The 17,664-nt window shown below is 36.3% G+C and overlaps 1 long non-coding RNA gene across 1 annotated transcript; it reads left to right on the top strand.

Annotated features, from left to right (window-relative positions):
• The first annotated feature begins 5,725 nt into the window (after nt 1-5,725).
• On the top strand, nt 5,726-6,442 carry LOC126819397 (uncharacterized). The gene is made up of 2 exons (XR_007679605.2): nt 5,726-5,810; nt 6,183-6,442. It is a non-coding gene; the product is annotated as an uncharacterized LOC126819397 (long non-coding RNA).
• Nucleotides 6,443-17,664: the final 11,222 nt, after the last annotated feature.

The following is a 17,664-nucleotide window of genomic DNA, read 5'->3' as shown; positions in this document are numbered from 1 at the left end:
AGATGGGTGATATGATGTTTAGGCGGTAATATAATCTGGTGTTTTGCGTTATGAGGTATATTAGCTTTGCGAAGACGACCACGAACTCTCAAACATACGCCATCATAAAAGGGAGTAAGTGGTAGAAGCGTACTTTTTTCATCTATGGTTCCATTTCTTCGAAGGACGTTGATTTCGTCTGATTAAGACTCTAGTTGAGCATATCGTGACCAGCAAATTGACACATCGGTTAGTTCTTCAGATGTAATTTCCTTTGTGCGCATAGGTTGAATATTAAATCTTTTAATTGGTGCAAGGAAATTTCGTACGGCTCTAAGAACCCATGCTGATTTTGTTGGAAGTCGTTTCCAGGTTGAAAAGTTTAAAGGGTTGAGTTCTAGTAATTGCCCGATTTTAAAGGTTTGAATATGTTGATTACTGTCGATTAAATGAGGATAATCGAGTCTTCTGGTATTATTTACAGTTGATTGTTGAGAACCTTTGATTTCTGGATCGGTGAGAGGTATTTCCACTGTATGAATGTTATGACATGGCCAAAGATCTTCAGTTTTGTGTAGGTATGATGGACCTGTGAACCAACGATGATCGAGAGTAAGAGATGATGCGGGTAATCCTCGTGAACAGATGTCTGCTGGGTTGTGCGAAGTTTCTACATAGTACCATTGTGATGGTAATGTTGATTCGTGGATTTCAGCTATTCTGTTGCTGACGAAAGGTTTAAATCTTTTTGTTGAATTATTAATATATTGGAGTACCGTGGTTGAATCTGCCCAAAAATAGACATCATTAAGGGGAATGTGTAGTTCGTTTTTGAGAAGATTCCATAATCGTATCGCTATCACTGCAGCTTGTAATTCAAGTCGCGGTATAGACAAACTTGGCTTTATTGGTGAAACTCTTGTTTTAGATGCAAGTAGAGAGCATGTGATTTTGAAACCTGTATGATAACGTAGATATGCAACAGCTCCAAAGGCCTTTTCAGACGCATCAGAGAATATGTGGATTTGTACATCCGTGCAGTTGGTAGAGAATTCAGCATGATGACGAGGAAGTTTGAAGTGTTTTAAATCTTCTAATTGCGCCAACCATGAGTTCCATCTTTTGATAAGATCAGTAGGTAGAATTTCGTCCCAATCGGTTTTAGATCTCCAAATGTCTTGAACCAAGCATTTTGCTTGAATAATAACAGGACTTAAGAATCCTAATGGGTCAAATATAGAAGAAATTGTGCTCACGATGTTTCTTTTCGTAGGGGAGTTGGGTTTAAACTGTGGATTATATATAAATGTATCCTCCAAGACATTCCATCGTAGACAGAGCGTTCGTTGAATAGGTAAGTCGTCTAAATTAAGATCAGACGTGTGTATAACTCTTTCTGTTTCAGGAATTTCACTTAAAACTTCTACTTTATTTGACATGAATTTATGTAAGTGAAAACCACCACATTGAAGTAGCTCTGTCAACTCTGAGTATAGGTGTAAAGCTTCGGCAGGCGATTCGACTGATTTGAGTAGGTCATCTACATAGAAGTTTGAGAGAATAGTGTTTATAGTTGATACATTAAATTTGTCTTCATTATCAAGAGCAGTGCGTTTCAGTGCGTAATTTGCACAAGCGGGCGAATCAGCCGCACCAAATATGTGAATGAGCATTTTGTAGATTTGTGGCGGGCCAGGTGATGAGAGGTTTTCTTTCCATAAGAAGCGTAATGAGTCTGTGTCATCGGGGGAAACGCGCACTTGGTGAAACATAGCTTCTACGTCGGCTACTAGTGCTACTGAGAATAGGCGAAAACGTTGTAACACACCAAAGAGATTATTTAGTAGGTCAGGGCCTGTCATGAGATTATCATTGAGTGATGTGTTTGAATAGGTAGCTGCTGCATCGAAAACAGGTCGGATCTTTCCAGGTTTGTGAGGATTAATTACACCATGGTGAGGAATTGTCCAAGTGCGTTTAGAAGTATTGATAGCTTCAATAGGAGTAAGTTTTCGAGCATAGCCTTTATTTATGTAACCATTCATTGTTTCTGAATAAAGATCGGATAGAGTTTTATCTTTGCCAAGCTTTTTGCAAAGATGATTAAATCTGCGTTCTGCCATGCTGTGGTTATTGGGTAAGACTGGATCATTTCTCCATAACATACCCATACTGTAGTGTCCCTTTAAAAGATGAGCACTGTCTTCTAACATGCGCAGAGATTTCCTGTCTTCGACAGACAGATAAGTTTGATCATGAAACATAGTTCCGAAACTTTCAGTTTTCCAAAAAGATTCTAACTGGGTATCTAAACTAATAATCGGTTGTGTAATTAGATTCAAGGAGTATGAATGATCTTCTGGATTTGAGTTAGCCACCCCCATGAGGGTCCAGCCTAGTGGAGTGCGCACAGCCATTGGTTGACCTTGTAAACCATGTCGTATTTCCAGTTGTACATGTGCTTGAGGGAAATTGGCACCAATTAATATCTGAACTTGATCTGGGTCAATGTTCGAAAGATTGAGGTCTTGTGTATGTTTCCATTCAGGATCAACGTATTGAGGAGGACATTGAAATGCGCCAAGTGAAACTATCCATGCACCAGTCACATTTAGATTAGTAGAATTCTGTTGGTCAGCTGATTTCAAAGACATATTTACCATTGATGAGGGATATGACTTTGTGCCTACTACAGTGCATAAAGTTAATGGTTTGCTTTTACCTTTAATACCAAGTTGATTGGCTAAAGAGTCTTGTATTAAGGTAAGTTCACTTGCGGTATCGAGCATTGCGTATGTAGTAGTGTAGACACCATTTGGTCCGTAAACATTCACTTTAGCAATTTGGAAGTAAACATTATTGTTCTTGTTATATATTGTGTTTATTGTACCAGAATTCTGTGGTTGGTGTGGGGCTTGAGTATGAGGCGTTAATTGCGTTTGGTGGGGACTAGAGGATGGTTGTGATTGATATCTTATATTGTGTGTGAACGAGGCTTGAGGTTGAATTTGATTAGTACTTTGCGATTGGAAGTTTGGTGTACTTTGCGATTGGAAGTTTGGTGTGAACGGGGCTTTAGGTCGAGTTTGCGATAAGGATTGTGATTGAGCATTTAGTGTGGATTGAGCTTCATTACGATGTTGACTTTGTGTTCGTGGATTAGTGGAATGGGGAAATTGTGTGCGTTGTGGGAACGGGGCTTTATGGTGTGTTTGGTGTAAAGTGGAATGATACTTTTATTCACAACCAGGTTCCCTACATCTAATAGCCGAAAAGCAACTATCTGGGGTGTGATATGGCTTTAGACAGTTATTACATAATTTATGGTCTGTGACTATTTGCCTACGCTCTGAGACAGGCTTGTTTAGGTAGTATGTACAGCGATATATATAGTGCGCTTCATTACAAAGAGGACATGGGGCTTTTGTTGGACTAGATAGACTTGGCTGATTGTTAAAATGTGTATCTGGGGCTTTACGAGTATTTGAAATAGATCTAGGCCTTGGAGAAGGTTGAGATTGAGAATGTCTGTCATATTTAGGCATTGACCGCTCAATAGCATACGGGTTCATATCAGTTTCAACCAGTTTTTTCAACCATGATAACAAATCAAGTAAATTGGGTTCCCTGTCTTGCATAATTTTGCGTGTAAATTCGTTCCATTTACCTAATTTGTCTGAAGGTAAGCGTTTTGAAGTCCTAATAACTGCATCACTACTATATAGTTCAGTGGTGTAGCCTAATTGCTGTAGACTATTGACAGTGTCTCTAACAACAATGTAAAAATTTCTAAGTGCATGACTATCTCGACTGGGAATAATTGGGCCTGTGGTCAATTTATCAATGTGTAGGCGAGATACTTTAATTTTATGACCAAAGGCTGCTTTAAGCTCCTTTAATATTAATGCATAGTTTCTACCAGTATAGCTTAGACCCTGGACAAGATTTATGGCTTCACCCCTTAAATGAGACATCAAGAGGTCTAATCGCCTTGCGTCATTTATTTCAGGCCGTGTATGCCTTGCCAATAATATTGTTCAATAAATCGGGGCCACATAAGAGCGGAACCACTAAATATAGGAATTTCAATTTTAGGGAGGTCCCTTTCAGACTCTAATTTGACTAATATTTTTAATAATTGGTTATTGGCATCAATTTTTTGTGTAGTGTGCAAACAGGTTTCTTGGCCTTCAATTAATTCTGAAATCCATACATCCATGGATCTATTTATAGAAATGTCTGTTTTATGAGATTTAACGGATCCAACTAAAGAAATTGGTGCATTAGGCTGTGTAAAGTTAGGCTGTATCATTGGTGAATAGTATTCTTGTAGAGGATAATTAGTCTGTGTGAGCTCAGGAGCTTGTGGATTGAGGGTAGGCCCATGTGAAATTATAATGGGACTTGTACTTGTGTTTTGTGGATTATTCATGGTGGCATGTGGATTTACATTGCTTTGTGGATTTGCATTTGTGATTTGTGGATTAGTGTGTACCTGGCTTGAAGTATTGGTTACATTTTGTTGTGGAATTAAATTAGGTGGTTGATTATTATTCTCATTATTAGTATTTTGTTGTGTGTCTAAAAATGGAATTTGTGATATCCATTCATTTACTCTGGTATTTGTAGCCTGTGGATTTTGTGAAGTCAATGCTGGTGGTGGTTTATCATTAGGCATGACGTCATTTGAGCATTTTTGTAAAACTTGTGCAGTTAATCTGGCCTGTTCAACCATATGTTTAGCTGCAAGAGTTTTTCTTTTAGTTTCAATTTCTGCCAAACGTTGTGATATATCATATTCTTGTTGTGATATATCATAGTCTTGTTCTAATTGTTGTACCTTTAATAAGGCTAATTCTGTTTTTAACATGAGTTTTTGATGGCTACTTAGACTTCTACCTGATCCTTGGCTTTTGTTATCAATAGTTTGAGAATCGTGTTGGCTATTATTGAACAATCGTTCTAAATTTGGTGGGTCTGACCATGCAAAATGATCTGAATGGATTTGTGAAGGTGGGTTTGACATTGTTTAAATTATAAAATTCTATAGCTAATAATATTGAATTGAGAACTAGGGATATGTGTATTGTGGATTGGGTACTGTGTATATATTTGTATTAAACAAACTTTGTGGACAGGGGATTGTGTATTCAAAAACTCGAGAAAAACACTGTGTGTATAGGGCTTTGTGGAAATACGAGAAAAACACTGTTTCCGTCTCAAGGGACAGAACTCGAAGATTGGTTGAGAATTGTGGACAAAACTTATATTATGTATATGAAGATGGGGGAGGGGAGAATATGTTGAAATAGTGGACAAAAGGCAAATGTTTATGAATGAATTATAAAAGAGGACAAATGTATACTGATTTGAAGTTTACTGTTTCTACCGGGAAAGACTGGTTTCAGTTGTAGCTTGAGGATATTCGCGAACTGTGGATAGTCTACTCTTGATACTTGTGCACTTTAGTAGTTAGTCTCACAAATTATTAACAACTGAGTTTTAAATATAAAAGTTTTTCTCGGTGTTTTGAGTGGATCTGTGTAAATATTTTTCGCTCCGTTCTCTTCCACGTGCTCAAGGTCAAAGGGAAGTCACTCTCCCTCACCGGCAAGTAACTCTTGCTAGTTGTACTTGCTTTAATTAAACTGTGGTTTCGAAAAATCGAAAAATATCACTCAAGCTTCAACAGAATTGTTGAGTAAATTGCTATGCTAATTTGAGTCTGGTTGACCGTGTCTTGAGAGGTCGCCATTGACGAAGCATGGCTGCTGCCATGAAGCTGTGCTATTATTCAGTTGATTTTTCATTGTGTGATGACATAAAATACGGTGAGCACACAAATTATTATAGAATTGTCGAGTATAGTAATTAGTGAAAGTATTTATATTACTGTTATTAGTTGTCACATTCATAATTACTGGTTTTGGAAGAGTTTAGAATTGTCACATTATAGCGTCTATTCGGCATGGTTGCTGGGTAAAGGCCCTCTCATAAACTATGATGTTTGCTTATGATGTTGACGACTGTTTAAGCCAAATACTTATTTTTGTGGTTATTTCTTTATTCTTATGTACTTTGTATGTTGAGTAGATAAATATGTATGTATGGTTGTACATTTTATCATGGAAATTTAAAGGTCACATAAGACAGTTAGGTTGATATTTGTACTAGGCTTATAAAGGCTGTCTCTGTATTTTCAGCCAATCACCACTACTATCACCACTACCACCACTGTCACCACTATCACCATCACCACAGCTGTAACAACCTTATTTTATGATGATAGAAATAAAATGGTGCATTGCCGTTCATTGTTAAACCTTTTGCTGTATTTACCATCAACTCCTATGGTATTATCGATGTTCGTGAACATGCCCTGTACGTGGATGGATATTAAGATGGTGTGCTCTGGGACTCTTTAACTGCTTGATTTAGTGAATTAAATCGTTAGTGTCTTTAAGTTAGGATGGTTGTTGGCATGCTAGAGGTAATAAGAATTGGTCTATATATTGTGATACGTTGTATGATTCACTGCCACCGTCTGATATTATTGAGCGTCCCTAGGGTAATGTATTTGGTATAAACCATTCCGTGTCTGGATTTTTATGTATTGTTGAGTAAAGAGATCTCGTTGTCCACAGTCAGATTTAGCGGATAGATAATCATATTGTTTTGCTGTTATGTATTTCTCGTCTTGCATTTCATGTAAATGTTGTTTATAAAGGTTGTGGTGTCCTTAAAGATGGGTTGGTCTAATTTAGTGTAATGCTTAGGGTTATTTAATTGTTTTTCTGCCCCAGAGATATAATCTGTGCGATTCATTATGACACAACACGAGCCTTTGTCGCTTTTCTTAATTATTAGGTTTTTGTCTTTTGTGAGGATGTTTATTGCTGTTTTTGTTGCTCGGTTGAGATTTGGTGATTGTGGTTGAATTGATGATATTTCTGTGTTCATTTCGTCGAAAGTTTTTAGAATGGCTGGCGTAATGTGGATTTTTCTGTGAGAAATTTTTTACCTCTGCCAAGTTTGCAACTAAAGCAAAAATAAGTCAACGAAAGTGTTCTTTAGAAGCGATCAGTTGCCTGGGCGATGGGGTCTATGAATGTTATTGTGGGGGTTCGGGTGAATTTACGGCCTTTGTTAAGAATGTTCATTTCTAGGGGAATGATCAGCCTGTCGCTCAAATTGACAACTTTCTGTCCTAAAGACGGCTTCTCGTTCCTTTCCCCTAATCCTAGTATAAATTACTCATCCATCAGTTGATGATCTCTCTGGCCGTGTCTGGGCTCTAGTGGATGGCGTCGTTACCTTTCAGTTCTATTTTGCCCTTGAAATTTGGTAGTGATTTTCTTGTCGGAGTCGGAAAGAAGTGGGGATCTGTGTGGTTAAGAGCTTGGTTGTTGGTGGAGCTGCTCTGGTCACCTATAGTAGATCTAGCATCTGCTCGTGTATCTGCGGTCCACTTTCCTCCCTAGCACTAGCCCTGTTTACATCTTGAGACTTTGACGAAATCTGCAGGACCTAACCCACATATGACGTCATGTGTGCTAAAATGTGCAGGACCGTCTCCGATCTAGCGATTTGCGGAAGTCTCACGCCTGCTCACTAACGATGGATTTTTTTCTGGAACAAAAAATCCATATCCTCCCCTGTGCTCTTTACAAGGCTACTTGTCAGTTGAAATAAAATGAATAGAGGTCGAAATCGCAGGTGTCTGGGTATAATTCCCTTCATTGCACACAGCATGGCCCAAATTCATTGACCTGTTTGGTACACAAAAGTGACAGGTTAAGCCCAATTTCGTTTGATGTTTATGAGTCTAAGTTGTAAAATTCTAATGACCTTGAGGATATATTTACATTATTGAGATGGCTGATCGATCGGTTTTTGGAATCTGTTAATAAGTTTTGTCCAAACTGTGAAAAAACAGTTGCATCATCATCATTATAGCTTTTTAAAATGTCAGAAGTGACGTGGCTACAACATATGGCCCTGAGAGTTCATCCAGATTTTCCGGCGTAGTTCCCCCTTGTCAGTGATGCAGGACGGAGGGCCTGACAAGGACAGCTGTCTAGTCCTTCGGATGAGACGAATGCACGTAAAAGATCCCTTGGCAGTTGGAAATCGATATAAGAGTAGGCGATAGTGCCGCTGCCCGGGCAAAATTTCCCTCATAGCCCACTGTATGGCATATGCCCGTCTTCATTAGCCCAGTTTAGGAGCAGAACAGTAGGACGTTAAACCCAGTTTCATTTCATTTCTTTAACCATAGGAAGGGATGGATGGTCAAGTGGTCTAACGTATGCACTTTAGATCATAAGGTCTGTCATTGATAGCTAGTGGCCTGGTTTCGATACCAGACGTTAACGTGGAATTTCTCTGGGTCCTCCACCTACTTAAGGCTCCTGGCGCAAGCAAATTATTCAACTTGCATTGAATCGCAGATTAGTCCCAAAATAACAGGTTATGTCTATATTGGACGTTAAACCCCATTTCTCTCTATTTACCCAGGCGTGAACGTGGATTTTTTGTGTATCCTCTCTAGCACAGACAAATCATTGTACTTAAATTGAATAGTAAAAATTGTTCATTATCGAACTTCGTCAAGGCATTGATATAATAAAGCTATACACCAAGTGCCCTTACTCTCACTTAATTAGAACTAAAGTTACTGTGTCCCAAAGCATCAAACAATCAAACTGTTTATCTCTGCTTACCCTAAGCAGAAAATGCTCATCTTCAAACTCCATCAAGGAATTCACTTAATTGACACCTACGCCAAGTGTGAACATTCTAACTCAATTAGAATGAGAGTTATTGTGTTCCAAAGTCTCGACAAATCAAATTGCTTGTCACTCTGCTTACCCTGAGCAGAAAATGCTCATTATCGAACTTAGTCAAGGTATTGATGTAATAAAACTATACACCAAGTTTCATCACTCTCACTTAAATAGAACTAAGTTATCGTGTCCCAAAGTATCAACCAATCAAATTGCTTATCTCTGCTTACCCTAAGCAGAAAATGCACATCTTGGAACTCTATCAAGGCATTGACCTAATAAACACCTACACCAAGTTGAACATTCTAGCTCAATTCGAAAGGGGGTTATTGTGTCCCAAAAAGTGTGACGGACAGACAGACGAACGAACCCATTTTAATTATAGTCCCCTGCTTTCTTCGAAAGGTGGGGGACAATTATTGAAATATAGACGTTAAACCTCCCTCTCTCGCATGTCAACTATTAAACTTAACGAATGTGTTTTAACTCACTAAATAGCATATGTGCTTTAACAAAACAAATTGCATAATGAATGTTTGTATTTATTTTCCAATGAACGTATGTGCTTTAACAAAACAAATTGCATATGTTTATATTTATTCTTTTTTATGTCATTTAGTTTGTTATTGCATATTTACTTACAGATACATTATGGGAGATTAGATAGGGAGCTGACAGTTCCCACTACAATAATTAAAAACAAGATAATGTAAAGGGAATTTGCTGGAAATTTCAGTCAAATTGATCAACTCTGAACCAGGCACTTAGCGATTGAATTTTTGGTCTAGCCTCGATCATCATTACTAAATGAAATGAAATGAAATGGAGTTTAACGTCCTACTGTTCTGCTCCTAACCTGGGCTAATGAAGACGGATCATTACTAAAGTCGGTACGATAAAAAACATAGTCACGATTATCCATTTCATGATTAAATCATGAATGAAATAATGTATAATATGTCCCCCCATGCTAATTGGAAGAGCAAGTATAGCGGGACATCTGTAATGACGTTTTGTTATTGCCACCGCCTGACGATACCCATATAGTGCTACAAAATAGTTATTTATCATCTGATGGCCATCTTATATAATAATACAGTAGTTAGCGAGTTTTGATTTAATGATATATAATGATTAAAATATAGACAAAATACTTATTTTTTCTTATTTTAACTTCATCGCTTCGGAAATCAACTGCAAAGCCCAACAAGTTGATTAATTTGAGTAGCAATCTGAAATCGATTTGTCGGTTGTAAAAGGAGATAACAGCGTACTAATTTCAATTTTTTGCAAATTATCTAATATTCGTTTCAGTAATTATACAAATGTGGTGTTATTTGAAGGTTGTTAAGTGATACTATTGTGTAGTATTTGATACGTGTTTGGTAGTATTGGGTTATTATGTGCTGGTTTTGGGGGACATAGGGAGGCAAATAGAACAGCCAAACAATCGGTAATCGCATTTGAAGTAATTTTCCCGCGATGTAACTCACTATTTTTGAAACATTTCAAGTAATATGCACATTTCGCATCATTATGTTGTAGTATGTGGAGATATTATTCGGGTGGTATTGGGTAAATTGTCCCACCCATCAAAGGGGGGCCTGTTCTCGATTATAGAGTGTTGAACCCACTCAGTTTATATTGTTGATATCAACTTGTAACGTCCTCGGATGTGAGTGTGTATGTACTCGGTTGTTGGCGTTCACCACACGCAAAGTCCTCATTTGTCGGTTGATCACATTAATAAAGTCCCCATTGTCCGTATTAAAACATAATATGCGTCCTCAGTTGATCACATTAATAAATGACTGTTCTATCGGGGTATTGGTCAATACATCAATTATAAACAGTTATATTGTATTTTTCCCATGTGTGGTCAAAGGGGGCGACAACAACGTATTTATTTACAGGTTAAAGACCACAATAAGTGTTAAGCCCTAAATATGATAGTATAGAGCAGATGACCTCGTTTGGCGGTGTCCTCGATTATGCGTAACTAGCATTGGGACTCGTTCGGTTGTATTTCCACATTTCTTCCATAAAAAGCCATATGGATAAATTGAGGTATTACTTTATATTTTTTCATAATCGTTTAATGTAATAGAGTTCAGAAATAACGGTGCATTTCAGTTACATACAATATTTATCAAGAAATGCGTGTATATGTCTGTGGGTCGCCTACAGGGCACAATTCTTAATAAATTGTCTTGAAACTTGGTATACTTATTCCTTATACCCTAAGGGTGGTCCCTATTATTTTTGGCACATGCCCGACCCCCAGGGACAGAGCCACGCCCATATTTTGTAAATGTATGTTTGTCATCTTCAGGACGCATTTCTTAATGGCTCATCTTGAAACTTTGCTTACTTAATCCTTTTACCCTAAGAATTGCCCCATTTTTTTTTCTTTTGGTGTATGCCCAACCCCTAGTGGCAGAGCCTCGCCCATTTTCTGTTTGTGTTTCTGTTTGTCGCCTACAGGCCTCAATTCTTAATGAATTGAACTTAGAATCGGAAGGGGGACGAATAGGTCTCTGTGCCCCCCCCCCCCCGCCGCCGCCATGATTTCGATTGCTAGGACAGAGTTTCAGGTTTATATCCACATGAATGTCCCGTTCTGAAGGCTGCCTTTTGTCTCGCCACAGTTACTGATCTTGACGATATCTTCCTCTTTGATTGACCGATCGCAGCTGAAAATCAAAATAAAAAATCAACCAATCAAAAAACACCTTCCCTTCTGCGCCAGTCGGCTATATTTCGTGCTCTACGAATAATATAAGCAGGTAAATTTGTTAACTTCTACACAAAAGTTCCTGTGACATCCTTTATTGCGCCGTATCAAAACTTGGCTGCGCAACTCCATGACGCAAAATCGACCGAACCACCTGATGGTGTGTGCAGTGCATGAGCTCATTCATGCTCAGGACCCAAAGCATGTCGCCAAGATATTCATAGAGAACAGCCGTGATCGTAGAATGAACGTCTTTGGACGATTCACTTAACTTCATGAACAATTAATATTTGTGCAGCTTTGATGTATGTAGTCAATTGTACAGTACCTAATTATTATTTGGGTTTGGTAATGAAATGTTCCAGGTTCCAGAGTTCGTCCCCACCCCACTCCCACCCCCCAAAAAGGGTTATGATAAATCCACGCCCTTGCTTATACCATAAGGATAACGTCTGTTTGTTTTGAACGTGTACATTTGGTAAATATCAGTGGTTGTAACTTCCTAAACCTGTCAAATTCTAGCGATCCTCGTATATTATTATCCATCTCCCATTATATAGAAATGGTTACCAAGTATCATATATAAATTGGTGTCCGTGCCAGTTATTGTTTGTAAATATAGCCTACTCAATAGTTTATAGTAGTTTATATCTTAGATTAATAATGTGGGGTTCAGTGGGTTCCGTGCATCTAAATAAATATTAGTATTAAAGAATATAGTCTAAATTTGATAAACGTTATGGAGCACTTTGTCACAGTAAGAAAAACTCCTTGATACATCCGGTCTTTCAATTAGTTCTGTTTATTCTCAATTTAAATAAAGTGAACGCCATTTTACAGGGTTTAAACCGGGTTAAAATTAAACTCTCATTGATTAATTGTAACATTTAATGAAGAAAAATCATAATCAAAACATGAATGATGCAAAATCTACCTACTTGGATCACCATATAATACAGGTGTATTCATGACAATAATAATATCAAATATAAATATTTTAGAACATCAAATTATATAAAATTATGCAGCACATAGTTCCGGGCGATACTTCTGAATAAATTGACGTTATTTATTTTCTGGCATATTATTGAACTCTTTTGGACCCAGTTCTGTGGTTTTGTGGTTAGCGTCTTGTGTTAGTTTTAAAGGGACAATAACACTTTTGCTGGCTTGACAGCTCCAGAAAATAAATAATAGCCTTATTCTAAGTACTAGATGTGTTAGTGTCCTACCTGTTGTGTAAATTATCCATTAAATCCTATTTTACTTGTCCAGAGGGTTCAAAAATATTTTTAAATCCAAGTCACATTTGAAAAGGTTTACGTTAGGTTTTTCAAATCATTTAGTTGAATTTTTCCAATTTTTTTTTAAATTAGGTGTGTTAAGATGAAATTTGTATCATCAATCAATTGGAATATTGTAAAATAGTACAATTTGTTGACCAGAATAAAGATTGGGACATATTATTCAGTTACAACAAGAGTGGTATTAAGCCTTTAAGTATTGGTGTGTATCGGTTGACTTATAGTATAGGTCAGTGTTTAATTCGACATTATTTGACACCATTGTAACATCTAAAACCTTTATGGACATGTTCTAATAGTAAAGTACGTATCTTTACCCAGCACGTTAAGCTATCTATGCAGTTTATCAATAACCTCGTGGGAATCTTTTAAGATTAAAATACAGTCGTCTACGAGTCTCTTCTATGCTCGTATTATGTATATATGCATCCCATGTTCAAAATCGGTTAATATTTGGTTATACCAATTGTTTTCGAAAAAAGAAACAACCTCAAAGCTAATGTAGCATAGGTGATATATCTTGCTACCCATTCTATCGCCTTTCCCTCTCTCGTAGATGAAAATGCCTATCAAAGTAAAACACATTATAAGATATTATCATATCAATTAATTTTACAATAAAGTATTAGTGATTAATTACCAAACGACAGATATGTGGAATGATGAATGTTTACAATTAATGGAAAATAAAACCAACTATGGTCGGAAAACAAATCTGTTCTATGCGCATTCCTGTGGTAAATGGTTTTCGATTTGAAGGGAGACAACTCTTCAATAGCTAAATGGTAGCAGACAACCATTAATTGTCCGTTGACTTCAATATTAATTCTGACCTCTTTGCCTACCTCTGCAACTTTTCCCCAAATTTTCGTTGGACTAAATGCTTTTCACTAGAGGCAGAGGAACAAATGGTCATGTCTTTGTACTAGAATTTGTATGAGGTTGACAACCAAATTTTTGAGATACACAAACTTGAAGAAGCATACTAAAAACATGTAACTATTCGCCGTACATATCACCGTACCCAACCTGATAACCCTGTTATCCTTCCGCCTCAAAATCATGAATATTTACCAAAGCCTGGCAGAAAGTGTTAATTCAAACCCTCTTCGTCCATTCTAGACCAAAAAATCAACAAAAATAGGCATGCAAAAGGGGGGAAAAGAGACAAAGAGAGAATTGCTACAATTTGTGGGTATCGAGATGGTGAAATTTAATGGTGGTCTGCCTCCTATATAGTTTTATAAGTTCATATATCATCAAAATAGTTTTCTTCGTAGCTTCACATTTATTTTTGCAATATTGTTATAATATAGAATCAAAAAAAAATTACTGCAGAAATGGAGACAGTTTAAAGTTATGTATACCGGGTTGTAGCTCGGGTCCATGGGCCTTTTGTTCTAGAATTTAAGATTCTTTCTTAATTTTGTCAAAATGAGAGTTCTGCAAAACAAATTTAAAGAGTTCCAAACAAGTCACATCCAAAATATTCAAAATATTGGAATATTTTTAAAGATTAGGCTTTCTTTTACCTTTTTCTACAAAATGGTCCATTTTTTACACTTTGTATGTCTCAAAATGCCAATATTTGCCTATTTCTTGGAAAGTCTGAGATGGTGAAATAATAGGAGACACTGGAATCAGAAATAATAGGAAAGGGTGAGACCAGAAATAATAAGAGACACCAGTACACGTATTAATAGGAGACACTAGGACCAGTAATAAAAAGAGAAACTAGGTCCAAAAATAATAGGAGAAACTAGGACCAGTAATAATAGGAGAAACTAGGACCAGAAATAATAGAAACTAGGACCAGAAATAATAGGAGAAACTAGGACCAGAAATAATAGGAGACACTAGGACCAGTAATAAAAAGAGAAACTAGGTCCAAAAATAATAGGAGAAACTAGGACCAGTAATAATAGGAGAAACTAGGTCCAAAAATAATAGGAGAAACTAGGACCAGTAATAATAGGAGAAACTAGGACCAGTAATAATAGGAGAAACTAGGACCAGAAATAATAGAAACTAGGACCAGAAATAATAGGAGACACTAGGACCAGTAATAAAAAGAGAAACTAGGTCCAAAAATAATAGGAGAAACTAGGACCAGTAATAATAGGAGAAACTAGGTCCAAAAATAATAGGAGAAACTAGGACCAGTAATAATAGGAGAAACTAGGACCAGTAATAATAGGAGAAACTAGGACCAGAAATAATAGAAACTAGGACCAGAAATAATAGGAGACACTAGGACCAGTAATAAAAAGAGAAACTAGGTCCAAAAATAATAGGAGAAACTAGGTCCAGTAATAATAGGAGAAACTAGGTCCAGTAATAATAGGAGAAACTAGGACCAGTAATAATAGGAGAAACTAGGACCAGAAATAATAGGAGAAACTAGGACCAGAAATAATAGGAGAAACTAGGACCAGAAATAATAGGAGAAACTAAGACCAGTAATAATAGGAGACACTAGGTCCAGTAATAATAGGAGAAACTAGGACCAGAAATACTAGGAGAAACTAGGGCCAGAAATAATAGGAGAAACTAGGTCCAGTAATAATAGGAGACACTAGGACCAGAAATACTAGGAGAAACTAGAACCAGTAATAATAGGAGACACTAGGACCAGTAATAATAGAAACTAGGACCAGAAATAATAGGAGAAACTAAGACCAGTAATAATAGGAGACACTAGGTCCAGTAATAATAGGAGAAACTAGGACCAGAAATACTAGGAGACACTAGGTTCATTAATAATAGGAGACACTAGGACCAGAAATAATAGGAGACACTAGGACCAGTAATAATAGGAGACACTAGGTCCAGAAATAATAGGAGACACTAGGACCAGTAATAAAAAGAGAAACTAGGTCCAAAAATAATAGGAGAAACTAGGACCAGTAATAATAGGAGAAACTAGGACCAGAAATAATAGGAGACACCAGGTCCAGAAATAATAGGAGAAACTAGAACCAGAAATAATAGGAGAAACTAGGTCCAGTAATAATAGGAGAAACTAGAACCAGAAATAATAGGAGAAACTAGGACCAGAAATAATAGGAGAAACTAAGACCAGTAATAATAGGAGGCACTGGGACCAGTAATACTAGGTCTAGAAATAATAGGAGAAACTAGGACCAGAAATAATAGGAGAAACTAGGACCAGAAATAATAGAAACTAGGACCAGAAATAATAGGAAAAACTAGGACCAGAAATAATAGGAGAAACTAGGACCAGAAATACTAGGAGAAACTAAGACCAGTAATAATAGGAAAAACTAGGACCAGAAATAATAGGAGACACTGGGACCAGTAATACTAAGAGGTATTAGAACCAATTGTGATTGAAGACAGCCGGGCCAGAAATAAAACAATCATTGGGACCAAAAATAAAAGGAAAAACTAGGACCAGAAATGATAGTAGACACTAGGGTCAGAAAAAATCATGTATAATATAAAACTGTTTTATGGAAAAAGTCTTAATATTTGAAAAGCCAGGAGAAACTAAATGAATAAAATGTAGTGACGTGGCATAGAAGTAGAAGATGTGGGTACGCTAAACTTCTTTACTGAATACAGAAGATTGTAACATTGTGATGCATATAGAATGCGGTTATCATAAACAACTGAATATTGAAGATCGTGGTGTTGTAATGCATAGAAAATAAAAGTATGATAAACTATAAAATATGGAACATTTGTGATATTATTGTTATTATTTATTTAATCTGTGATATTATTGTTACTATTTATTCAACCTGTGATATATAGGTTATTATTTACTTGCTGTTATTTATTTAATCTGTGAAATCATTGTTATTTTTTAAGTCTTCAATCTGTGGTTATTACTGTTACTATTCATTGAGTCTGTGATAATATTGTTACTATTCATTGAGTCTGTGATATTATTGTTACTATTTATTCAATCTGTGATAAATCTGTTATTATTTATTCAATCTGTAATAAATCTGTTATTATTTATTTAATCTGTGATATTATTGTTATTATTTATTTAATCTGGGATATTATTGTAACGTGTTACGCTTTATTCAATCTCTGATATTATTGTTATTATTTATTCAATCTGTGATTCTCTAGTTATTATTTATTTTATCCGTTAATTGTTGTTATTATCTATACCATCTGGGATATTGTTGTTTCTATTTATTCAACACATACCTATGGAAAAAAAGCTACTTATTTATTTGAGCGACGTTTCGAAGAGTATTCTCTCAACGTTATCATGATTAGCTTGATAGCGTTGAGAGAATACTCTTCGAAACGTCGCCCAAATAAATAAATAGCTGTTTTTTTTTCCATAAGTATGTGTTTTTGAGTATTGCTCTATCTAGTTACTAAATGCTTCTAAAGATTAATGATATAAGTATAGTTATCAAATGTGCCACTGTGACAACAATAATCATTTCAACGAGAAAAACACTTACGTTATTGATCAATTTTTAATCACGTGTAATGTCGCCATCCCTCTAAAACGATTCATTCTGGTAATCCACATTAGCTAATGGCTAATAATATAAAAACTAACTTATTGACAATCACGAAATGAATTATGAAAGCCTAATGGAATAGCACACGATATAATGTATTTGATATAAATGATAACACAAGTGACAACTAGAAAGGGGGGCTTGGTTAGTATTAATACAGCCAATACAATTTGAAATGTCATCAAAATATCAACGCTACTGGTTCATGCAGATTATTAATGATTAATGATCCAATAAAAACTATTTAAATGCCACACCAAAACTCAATCGATGTGTCTGATGATAGAAAGGATATTACCACTTATCTCTAACAGCTACAGCGCAAAATGTCGGGTATTAGGCATCGC

This window comes from Patella vulgata, chromosome 4, assembly GCF_932274485.2.
Source record: "Patella vulgata chromosome 4, xgPatVulg1.2, whole genome shotgun sequence".
Taxonomy (NCBI): domain Eukaryota; kingdom Metazoa; phylum Mollusca; class Gastropoda; family Patellidae; genus Patella; species Patella vulgata.
This window is presented reverse-complemented; position numbering and strand designations above follow the sequence as displayed.